We start from the raw sequence: 11933 nt of genomic DNA, 5'->3' as shown, positions 1-11933 counted from the left end.
TGACAGAAACGAAACTTAACTGTGCAGCGAATGAAACAATACTAGTGATGGGCATTCCGAGTCTTTTCGGTGTACGCCAAACGGTTCTTCGTTCAAAATGCTTAAGAATCGACCTACAACCACAAAAAAATGCTAAATTGCGATCAAATAAATGTTTACCTGGCCAAATTATTAGATGGCCTGCAAAACAATCTGGACCAGATTGACGCATTCTCCCCACTATTTGTTGTTTCTGCCCTGAATATTCACCCTCTTTAGATAATTATTTTGTAACTTCTCTGCAGAAAAAAGTTATTTTGTGCTCAAAAAGCAATAGCAGCAGTATGCAAATCAGGGAGCCAAATGATCGGCTCTTCCACCGATGCGATTCGGTTGCCGACGTTCACCAAAAAGATCCGTTCAAAAAGAGCCGTTCGTTCGCGAACAACCATTACTAAATGATATTCCAGCGATGGGAGGGATTTATTGTTCCGATATCCACTATATCTGATACAACGGAAGAAACTGGAGTTTCAATTTAATGTGAAATGTCTGACTGTTAAAAACTCCTGAAACTATTGTGGTGAGTTCAGCATTTTTAAATTAGTTAATTAACCATGTGTGGGTTATAAGCGATCGTTTTGAAAATAATTGTAAATGTGAAGCGACAGACGAACCTGCGACTTCCTTCTAGATCAAACCAGGAATGACTTGATGTTGCATTTTTTTATGACAACAAATTATCTCATATTTTCCTGGTGAAAAGTAAGCAAGGTAAAGCGCCTATAAGAGTCGTCCGAGACGTGTACGCACAAATATTGTACCATATGTGTCTTACATACTTTTCGCATTCTTAGCGCGGCTCTAACAATTTCTGTAAACACATTCAAATGAATAGAGGATGGGTACGGAGCCGCGTTTGTTGGGAATTTGAGCTGTGCGTCTGTCGTGGACCGTGGTCAAGAGAGCCATATAGCAAGTTGGGGGCGATGAAACAACAGAAGCACATTCATGAAGCGAAGTGCGCGGGAGGACCGTTGGGCGATGCTAGAATGGCCAGAGAGGAAGAGGAAGAGAGAGGCCCAGCTCGGCAGAAAATCTGTCTCCCTCTAGCAGGTGGCGTTTTTTCGTTGTTTCGCCCAGCAAGCAAGTCGTTTTTGTTTGGAGGTCAATGAGGGAGTGTCGAATTTGGTCAACAAAAACATTTATGGCTTATTTGCTACACGAGGCTTATTTGAAGTTTTGTAAGAATGTACTGATATAAATAGAACACGTGACATCCCGGTCACTGAGAAAAAAAACTTAATATCAGAGTTGTCTCAATAGAGCTTTGCATATTCATGACATGAGGCTCGTAGCTTAGCATATCTTTCCATTGAAGACTGGTAGTTGACGTCAGTCAACAACCTCATCTAATAATTAAAAAAGCATTAAAATAATGAGAGTATTCACCAATCCAAAGAAAGGATAGGTGGGAGCTAGACAGCCTGCAGTGGTGCTTTGTGGACAATGACTCCCATTGTTGGGGCGGAGCGAAATGTATCTTGTCAGTATATCCATAATCTTCGGAATGATGCGAGGGATCTTGAACAGGGCGGGAACAAAGTTGGGAAAAGTTTGTACTTGCTATTGACCAATCAACTCTCACTATAGTTTCCTAGTGGATTGGCTGTTGATACTTAGCACTACCTAGCCTGGTTTCTAGCTCGCTATCAACAACATGAGGGCAAAGCAATCTTTGCTATCTGACTGCTTCACTAAAGAAATCTCTGTTGGCCAACAGCCTATCGACCAAACAATCGACCAGTCAACTAAATGGGATCAGTCTTAGTTGACTCCATTGCTTCCAACAGTTGTGTCAAGTTGTCTGGATGTCCTTTGGATTGTGGACCATTCTTGATACACACAGGAAACTGTTGAGCGTGAAATCTTTTGTCTTGCCTATTCACCGTCTGAATGGCACACATACACAATCCATGTCTCAATTGTCTCAAGGCTTAAACATCCTTCTTTAACCTGTCTCCTCCCCTTCATCTACACTGATTGAAGTGGATGTAACAAGTGATATCACTAAGGGATCATAGCTTTCACCTAGACTCACCTGGTCAGTCTGTTATGGAAAGAGCAGGTGTTCCTAATGTTTTGTACACTCTATTTGTTGGTAGACCTATAGCTATTTCCTCCAATAGTGTTACCGTGCACTCTTTAAATAGGCCTACCTCCTTTTTGCATTGGACTCAGGCCTCATGTCTGGGGTGGAAAATGAACTTCTGAAAGTACAATGCTTAGATTCATAATGACATCTAAGATTGAAATCTTTACAAAACAGCGACAGTTTCATTGCAAACAAGACACACAGGTTTGGCATTGGAGAAATGCGGTACGATGAATATCTTTTAATAGAGTAGGTAGGTAAAATCTTTCCTCATCAATAGCGCTACAAGCTTGGCACACCTGAGCACTCTGCAGCAGGTTTTCATCAAGGATCTCTCTGTACTTTGCTCTATTAATCTTGGCCTCGATCCTGACTAGTCTTCCACGGCATGATGCTGCCACAGCCATGCTTCACCGTAGGGATGGTGCCAGGTTTCCTCCAGACGTGACACTTTGCATTCAGGCCAAAGAGTTCAATCTTGGTTTCATCAGACCAGAGAATCTTGTTTCTCATGGTGTAAGAGTCTTTAGGTGCCTTTTGGCAAACTCCAAGCGGGCTGTCATATGCTTTTTACTGAGGAGTTTCTTCCGTCTGGCCACTACCATTAAAGGCCTGATTGGTGGAGTGCTGCAGAGATGGTTGTCCTTCTGGAAGGCTCTCTCATCTCCACAGAGGAACTCTAGAGCTCTGTCAGAGTGACCATCGGATTTTTGGTCACCTCCCTGATTAAGGCCCTTCTCCCCCTGTTGCTCAGTTTGGCCGGGCGGCCAGCTCTAGGAAGAGTCTTGGTGGTTCCAAACTTCTCCCATTTAAGAATGATGGAAGCCACTTGTGTTCTTGGGGACCTTCAATGCTGCATACATTTTTTTGTACCCTTCCCCAGATCTGTGCCTCGACACAATCCTGTCTCGGAGAACTATGGACAATTCCTTCGACCTCATGGCTTTGTTTTTGCTCAGACATGCACTGTCAACTGTGGGACTTTATATAGAAAGGTGTGTGTCTTTACAAATCATGTCCAATCAATTGAATTCACCACAGGTGGACTCCAATCAAGTTGTAGAAACATCTCAAGGATGATCAATGGAAACAGGATGCACCTGAGCTCAATTTCGAGTCTCAAACGGGACCCAAACCGGCTGCGAGCGTGCGACATTGTGCATAAATTGATTTTGTCCCCCCACACCAAACGTGATCACGACACGCAGGTTAAAATATCAAAACAAACTTTGAACCAATTATATTAATTTGGGGACAGGTCGAAAAGCATGAAACATTTATGGCAATTTAGCTAGTTAGCTTGCACTTGCTAGCTAATTTGTCCTATTTAGCTAGCTTGCTATTGCTAGCTAATTTGTCCTGGGATATAAACATTGAATTGTTATTTTACCTGAAATGCACAAGGTCCTCTACTCCGCCAATTAATCCACACATAAAACAGCCAACCGAATCGTTTCTAGTCATCTCTCTTCCTTCCAGGCGTTTTCTTCTCTTGACTTTATATTGCGATTGGCAACTTTCATAAATTAGGTGCATTACCGCCACTGACCTCGTTTGTCTTTCAGTCACCCACGTGGGTATAACCAATGAGGAGATGGCACGTGGGTACCTGCTTCTATAAACCAATGAGGAGATGGGAGAGACAGGACTTGCAGCGCAATCTGCGTCAGAAATAGAACTGATTTCTGTTTTAGCCCTTGGCCATGGAGACGCTTGTTGGTGCGCGCGGGCAGTGTGGGTGCAATAATTGAATAACATAGATTTCTAAATATATTTTGCTACGCTCGCGCACGCGACACGAGCGGTGTGGTCAGCCTGTCATATGTACCAAAGGGTCTGAATACTTATGTAAAAAAGGTATTTCTGTTTTTTATTTTTAATAAATTTGCTAAAGTTTCTAAAAAACAGTTTTCGCTTTTTCATTATAGGGTATTGTGTGTAGATTTCTGAGGGGAAAAAAGAATTTAATCCATTTTAGAATAAGGCTGTAATGTAACAAAATGTGGAAAAAGTCAAGGGGTCTGAATACTTTCCGAATGCACTGTAGCTCTCCATTACCGTCTGATGTTTATATTTAATATAATACATGAATGGTGACCATAGCCCTTCAAAATACATTTGAATTGTGTTCTAATGCGATTTTTCCCACCCTGCTCCATGTATTCACTGTATTCCATTTCAAATGTGTCTCCCAGTGCAGCTAGTTCTGGGGGTATTGTGACGCATCTGACAGTTTCTTCTCTGTATGTTCCGAGACGCGTACACGTTTGCTACCCTGATAGACTGTCTATCAGACACAGGATGTTGGTGGCACCTTAATTGGGCAGAACAGGCTCGTGGTAATGACTGGAGTAAAATTAGTGGAATGGTATCAAATACATCAAACACATGGTTTCCAGGTGTTTGATGCCATTCCTTTTGCTCAGTTCCGGCCATTATTATGAGCCGTTCTCCCCCCAACAGCCTCCTGTGCTATCAGCGTACCAAACTGTACGCCTAAGCACAGCAGAGTTCTACAATATTGGACTGTTGGCTTTCATACTTTTCTAATTCTCAGCGCAGCTCCAACAATTTCTCCAACTCAACACATTCAAATGAATAGAGGACAGGAACCAAGACATACATTGGTTGGGTATTGTGGGGAGGTGCGCGTTCAGGCTGTGCGACTCCCGCGGATGGTGGAGGCCGGACTATCGCTTCCTCATTTATGCTTATGATTGAACAGTCAAAGACAAAGGTTTCCTCTGAAGTAGCCTACATGACAGCAACTTCAGATATTTACTGTTACTGGAAGCACATTGCTGGACTGTTGGGAATTGGAGAGAAATGTGATGGGAAAGCATAAACTGTCTTTTTTCTTTAAAGAGCGACTGAACGCACAGATTCCACATGTGTTAAGAAAAACAAGATTTTAGTCTTGGGGGTGTGGTTAATGTGGCAGTTATTGATGTTTGAATCCCATGAGACACCCTAGTAACAAAGCCAGTATTACTTCCTCAAAATAGTCATGCTGAGCGATTTAGTGTTTTGAGGTCATTTCGGTTCGATTATAAAAAATGTATAATGGTTTTCGATTTCAATTTCGATAATTTTTTAAAACATTAAATGCATTATGAAATGGAGCTTTTTTTATGGAAATTACAAAGCCCAGAATAGTTAGCATTCAATTGCCAAAACATTGTAAATATTCCATTGTCTCTGTCAAGTCCACATTGGGTAGACATCAGTAGGGAAATAGGAAATTACTATGAAATAATACAATATTTAAGCTGTGTATATTACTTTTTATTTGATGACTTTATTATTTTTCATTTCATAAAGTCATCATCTGATCTCTGCTCAGACAGTAACAGTCTGCCAGCCAGACCTAACGTTATCTATGTGCTCCCCATACTGTATTGTCTGTCTTTAGTCATCCTATTTAGCTACCCTGCCTGTGGCCTATGCCAAAGAGCTGTTTGACAAAATAATTTTACTACTTCTTCAAAGGCATACTTTCACGAACTGTCTCTGTCCTTCTCGTCATTGTGTAGATTCCTCTCTCATGCGGTCTATACGGTCTGTGTGTATCTAACCTAATGACACGTTTACATCTTAACGTATTTCATTATCAGTAACTCTTCTTCAGAGTCTTGCCCCGCTACTGAACGGACAAGTTTAGTGTTTGTGCAAAATGGAGGAGTGACTTTTTTTAAAATTAGAGACAGGATACATATTATATTATTTCAGGTGATAAAATATTAAACATGTTTTGTTTAACTATTTTATCCACAACTTGTTTCTCTAACTTTATAGCAAGTCAAGCTAACTTGCACTGCAGAACAACTAGCTAGCTAGCTAAAAGCTAGGCTAGGTTGAAGATACCATTGTTGCTAGCAAAAATACCAATAACACCTAATAATTGTCATCAAAAAACAAATGTCATTACAATCACAATAAACTTAGATGCACTATGCAGAAATTGCTCTGCCATTGCTAAAATTGTAATAGTTCGCCTAATTTCAGTTGATGTGACAAAACAAGCCTGTATAGTGTAGAGCAGTGGTCGTCAACCTTTTCTGAGTCAAGATCACTTTCTGAGTCAAAATCTGAGTCGAGATCTACCGCTCAGGTAAAAAAAAACTTTGACCAATTCAAAACAGTTCTGTAGCAATAAGATTTGTGCAGTAGGCCCAATACATTATCACTGCATATTGGCTATGCTTGAATTGCCCTGACAATGTTTTTCTTCTCAGACCATTTTGAGAAAAAAAATTATTTGCTCTCTGGGCCTGCCGGGTAGGTGGAGTTCTACCTACAGGCACATGAAATTGTTCAAAATGCGAACATTTTGCCTTCCTGTCGATAAGGCTGCTGAATCAAGTGCATCTACCGCCAACAGCGCAAAACAAATAAAAAAAATTGGAACGCAAGGCTTTATCATAGTTTTTTTTTATACAGAAATGTTTGGTAATCGACAAGGTTGGTGACCAATGGTGTAGAGAATCATTGTACCACCTTAACCACTGTGAAATATATTTTCCATAACCCAAAATATTGTAGATTAATCTGTCTGAAGCTGGTGTACAAAACCGAAAGTTCAAGACAAACAGGAAGCATAGAAATGTCGACAGCTTCTTAGACATGCTTTCAATGAGAATGACAGATCTATAACACAAATTTCTATGGTTATTTGGTTGGGTCGCCCAAAAAGTGAAGTATTGCAGCTTTAAACGGGAGGCAACAGTCATATAATATAATAGCCAATGTGTATTATTTAACATTTACTATTAAAATAGTACGTACTTTAAAGGAATGGTAGTTGTTTAAAAGTTGCTAGCTATCTTATAAAGCTATCACATATGTGACTGACCGCCTTGATTCGGTCTTATGTAGCAAAATTTGAAATTGTGTTTTTTACATTGGATAAAAGCAGAGACACAGAGCTACTACATTTGCATTTGAGGAACAATGGGAAAGTAATTCTGCTTTGAAAGTTGATAAACTTGTAACTTCAATTTTGAGAAAATGGCTTTTGAATGTTTTGGTACCTACTGGAGAGCTCTTCTTTGTCTACACCCAATTCAGCATCTCTTTAAGAGTTGATCCGAGCGTTCTGGCCTAACTAGTGGTTAGAGCGTTGGGCCAGTAACCGAAAGGTTGCTGGATTGAATCCCCGAGCTGACAAGGTAAAAATCTGTCGTTCTGCCCCTGAGCAAGGCAGCTAACCCACTGTTCCCTGGCTGCCGAAGACGTGGATGTCGATTATGGCAGACCCCTGCACCTCTATGATTCAGAAGGTTTGGGTTAAATGTGGAAGACACATTTCATTTGAATGCATTCAGTTGTACAACTGACTAGGTATCCCCCTTTCCTTATCAACAACAGTCAAGCTAACTGGCTAACGTAAGAGAACCGTTCACTGACCATTTTACTCGCCCTAGCAGAGTTGGTTAGGCTGTTTTTATGTGCTGCTGGCATAAATATACGTTTTTTTTTGCCAACGTTTACTGACACCGGCCATTCAACGGGTGTTGAGTGTTCGTAAATTCGTCAGTGATTCTGCGCTCTGGCACACTCAGACTAGAGTGCTCTGAAATTGGAGTAGATAGCCAGAGCCAATTTACCAGTTAAGTCTATCAACAGTTATCGCAGTCACATTCTATTGAATTGGTTACTTGCATAGTGGAGTCTTTTGTTAAGACATGTAGCTAGCTAGCTAGGTAAACAATGAACCATAATCCCAACTCATGACGTTGCTACCCTGCATGAATCTGCAGGTAGCTAACCAACCAGGTTCAATATTAGATAGCTAACATTAGGCTATAACTAACTATTAAAGCAAATGGCTAGCTAGCTAACAGTACACTTTAACTTGAAATGAAAAATTTGAAAAGTGTAAGATCCGAAAATGTAGCTAGCTAGACTATCTTACCCGTATACATCATGGATGGATGCCTCTCCCTGTCACAGATGCCATGGTTGCCCTTAGTTTGAAGATGTAATCCGGACACAGGTGTTTTCTCCATCTCCATAGCTATCATACTCTAATTCCACTGATTTCAAAAACTCTGTCTTCCAGAAAGTGGAGAGCAAAACTTATGCAGTTCTACTACGTGATACATTTTTTTTAAAGCCGCGTTAGAGAGGATTACCTACACATACTGACCAGCTCAAATAGACAGAACCTTGCTATATGGCAGACCAATCCGAACTCAACTCTCGGCATGTCCAGCACACTCATTATCTCAGCCAATCATGGATAGGGGGAAGGTTGCCGGCTTTTTCTGTGGCTAAACATTTACATTTACATTTAGGTCATTTAGCAGACGCTCTTATCCAGAGCGACTTACAAATTGGTGCATTCACCTTATGATATCCAGTGGAACAACCCCTTTACAATCGTGCATCTAAATCTTTTAAGGGGGGGGTTAGAAGGATTACTTTATCCTATCCTAGGTATTCCTTAAAGAGGTGGGGTTTCAGGTGTCTCCGGAAGGTGGTGATTAACTCCGCTGTCCTGGCGTCGTGAGGGAGCTTGTTCCACCATAGGGGTGCCAGAGCAGCGAACAGTTTTGACTGGGCTGAGCGGGAACTGTGCTTCCTCAGAGGTAGGGAGGCGAGCAGGCCAGAGGTGGATGAACGCAGTGCCCATGTTTGGGTGTAGGGCCTAATCAGAGCCTGAAGGTACGGAGGTGCCGTTCCTCTCACAGCTCCGTAGGCAAGCACCATGGTCTTGTAGCGGATGCGAGCTTCAACTGGAAGCCAGTGGAGAGAGCGGAGGAGCGGGGTGACGTGAGAGAACTTGGGAAGGTTGAACACCAAACGGGCTGCGGCGTTCTGGATGAGTTGTAGGGGTTTAATGGCACAGGCAGGGAGCCCAGCCAACAGCGAGTTGCAGTAATCCAGACGGGAGATGACAAGTGCCTGGATTAGGACCTGCGCCGCTTCCTGTGTGAGGCAGGGTCGTACTCTGCGAATGTTGTAGAGCATGAACCTACAGGATCGGGTCACCGCCTTGATGTTAGTGGAGAACGACAGGGTGTTGTCCAGGGTCACGCCAAGGTTCTGGGAAGAGGACACATTGGAGTTGTCAACCGTGATGGCGAGATCATGGAACGGGCAGTCCTTCCCCGGGAGGAAGAGCAGCTCCGTCTTGCCGAGGTTCAGCTTGAGGTGGTGATCCATCATCCACACTGATATGTCTGCCAGACATGCAGAGATGCGATTCGCCACCTGGTTGTCAGAAGGGGGAAAGGAGAAGATTAATTGTGTGTCGTCTGCATAGCAATGATAGGAGAGACCATGTGAGGATATGACAGAGCCAAGTGACTTGGTGTATAGCGAGAATTGGAGAGGGCCTAGAACAGAGCCCTGCGGGACACCAGTGGTGAGAGCACGTGGTGCGGAGACAGATTCTCGCCACGCCACCTGGTAGGAGCGACCTGTCAGGTAGGACGCAATCCAAGCGTGGGCCGCGCCGGAGATGCCCAACTCGGAGAGGGTGGAGAGGAGGATCTGATGGTTCACAGTATCAAAGGCAGCAGATAGGTCTAGAAGGATGAGAGCAGAGGAGAGAGAGTTAGCTTTAGCAGTGCGGAGAGCCTCCGTGACACAGAAGAGCAGTCTCAGTTGAATGACCAGTCTTGAAACCTGACTGATTTGGATCAAGAAGGTCATTCTGAGAGAGATAGCAGGAGAGCTGGCCAAGGACGGCACGTTCAAGAGTTTTGGAGAGAAAAGAAAGAAGGGATACTGGTCTGTAGTTGTTGACATCGGAGGGATCGAGTGTAGGTTTTTCAGAAGGGGTGCAACTCTCGCTCTCTTGAAGACGGAAGGGACGTAGCCAGCGGTCACGGATGAGTTGATGAGCGAGGTGAGGTAAGGGAGAAGGTCTCCGGAAATGGTCTGGAGAAGAGAGGAGGGGATAGGGTCAAGCGGGCAGGTTGTTGGGCGGCCGGCCGTCACAAGACGCGAGATTTCATCTGGAGAGAGAGGGGAGAAAGAGGTCAAAGCACAGGGTAGGGCAGTGTGAGCAAGACCAGCGGTGTCGTTTGACTTAGCAAACGAGGATCGGATGTCGCCGACCTTCTTTTCAAAATGGTTGACGAAGTCATCCGCAGAGAGGGAGGTGGTGGAGGAGGATTCAGGAGGGAAGAGAAGGTGGCAAAGAGCTTCCTAGGGTTAGAGGCAGATGCTTGGAATTTAGAGTGGTAGAAAGTGGCTTTAGCAGCAGAGACAGAAGAGGAAAATGTAGAGAGGAGGGAGTGAAAGGATGCCAGGTCCGCAGGGAGGCGAGTTTTCCTCCATTTCCGCTCGGCTGCCCGGAGCCCTCTTCTGTGAGCTCGCAATGAGTCGTTGAGCCACGGAGCAGGAGGGGAGGACCGAGCCGGCCTGGAGGATAGGGGACATAGAGAGTCAAAGGATGCAGAAAGGGAGGAGAGGAGGGTTGAGGAGGCAGAATCAGGAGATAGGTTGGAGAAGGTTTGAGCAGAGGGAAGAGATGATAGGATGGAAGAGGAGAGAGTAGCGGGAGAGAGAGAGCGAAGTTTGGGATGGCGCAATACCATCCGAGTAGGGGCAGAGTGAGAAGTGTTGGATGAGAGCGAGAGGGAAAAGGATACAAGGTAGTGGTCGGAGACTTGGAGGGGAGTTGCAATGAGATTAGTGGAAGAACAGCATCTAGTAAAGATGAGGTCAAGCGTATTGCCTGCCTTGTGAGTAGGGGGGAAGGTGAGAGGGTGAGGTCAAAAGAGGAGAGGAGTGGAAAGAAGGAGGCAGAGAGGAATGAGTCAAAGGTAGACGTGGGGAGGTTAAAGTCACCCAGAACTGTGAGAGGTGAGCCATCCTCAGGAAAGGAACTTATCAAGGCGTCAAGCTCATTGATGAACTCTCCAAGGGAACCTGGAGGGCGATAAATGATAAGAAAGTTAAGCTTGAAAGGGCTCGTAACTGTGACTGCATGGAATTCAAAGGAGGCGATAGACAGATGGGTCAGGGGAGAAAGAGAGAATGTCCACTTGGGAGAGATGAGGATTCCAGTGCCACCACCCCGCTGGCCAGATGCTCTCGGGGTATGCGAGAACACGTGGGCAGACGAGGAGAGAGCAGTAGGAGTAGCAGTGTTATCTGTGGTAATCCATGTTTCCGTCAGCGCCAAGAAGTCGAGGGACTGGATGGTAGCATAGGCTGAGATGAACTCTGCCTTGTTGGCCGCAGACCGGCAGTTCCAGAGGCTGCCGGAGACCTGGAACTCCACGTGGGTCGTGCGCACTGGGACCACCAGGTTAGAGTGGCAGCGGCCACGCGATGTGAAGCGTTTGTATGGCCTGTGCAGAGGGGAGAGAACAGGGATTGACAGACACATAGTTGACAGGCTACAGAAGAGGCTACGCTAATGCAAAGGAGATTGGAATGACAAGTGTACTACACGTCTCGAATGTTCAGAAAGTTAAGCTTACGTTGCAAAAATCTTATTGACTAAAATGATTAAAATGATACAGTACTGCTGGCTGGTGAAGTAGGCTAGCTAGCAGTGGCTGCGTTGTTGACTTTGTTTGAAAGTGTAGCTGGCTAGGTAACCTCGATAGTTTCAGTACTACACCTTATCATGATACAAAGGCAACTATGTAGCTAGCTAACATAACACTAATCAAGACGTTTCTTTGTAATGTATTTAGTTTCTACAATGCTGCTCGTCGGTAATAGTTGGCTAGGTTTGGAAATGGCGTCGCGGGGGACGAAAATAGCTGGCTAGCTAACCTCGATAATTACCCTAAACTACACAATTATCAAACTATGACAAAGACTAAAATGACTA

The 11933-nt window shown here is 44.1% G+C and overlaps 1 protein-coding gene across 1 annotated transcript in view; it reads left to right on the top strand.

Annotated features, from left to right (window-relative positions):
- Positions 1–430: 430 nt before the first annotated feature.
- LOC115150122 (helicase with zinc finger domain 2) overlaps positions 431–11933 on the top strand; it is a 43278-nt gene continuing 31775 nt past the window's right edge. The window contains exon 1 of the mRNA XM_029693080.1: positions 431–562. The gene's annotated coding sequence lies outside the window, so the exon portion shown is untranslated. The remainder of the gene's footprint in view (positions 563–11933) is intronic.

This window comes from Salmo trutta, chromosome 16 (assembly GCF_901001165.1).
Source record: "Salmo trutta chromosome 16, fSalTru1.1, whole genome shotgun sequence".
Classification (NCBI taxonomy): domain Eukaryota; kingdom Metazoa; phylum Chordata; class Actinopteri; order Salmoniformes; family Salmonidae; genus Salmo; species Salmo trutta.
Note: the sequence above shows the minus strand (reverse complement) of the source record. Positions and strands in the feature narration are given on the sequence as shown.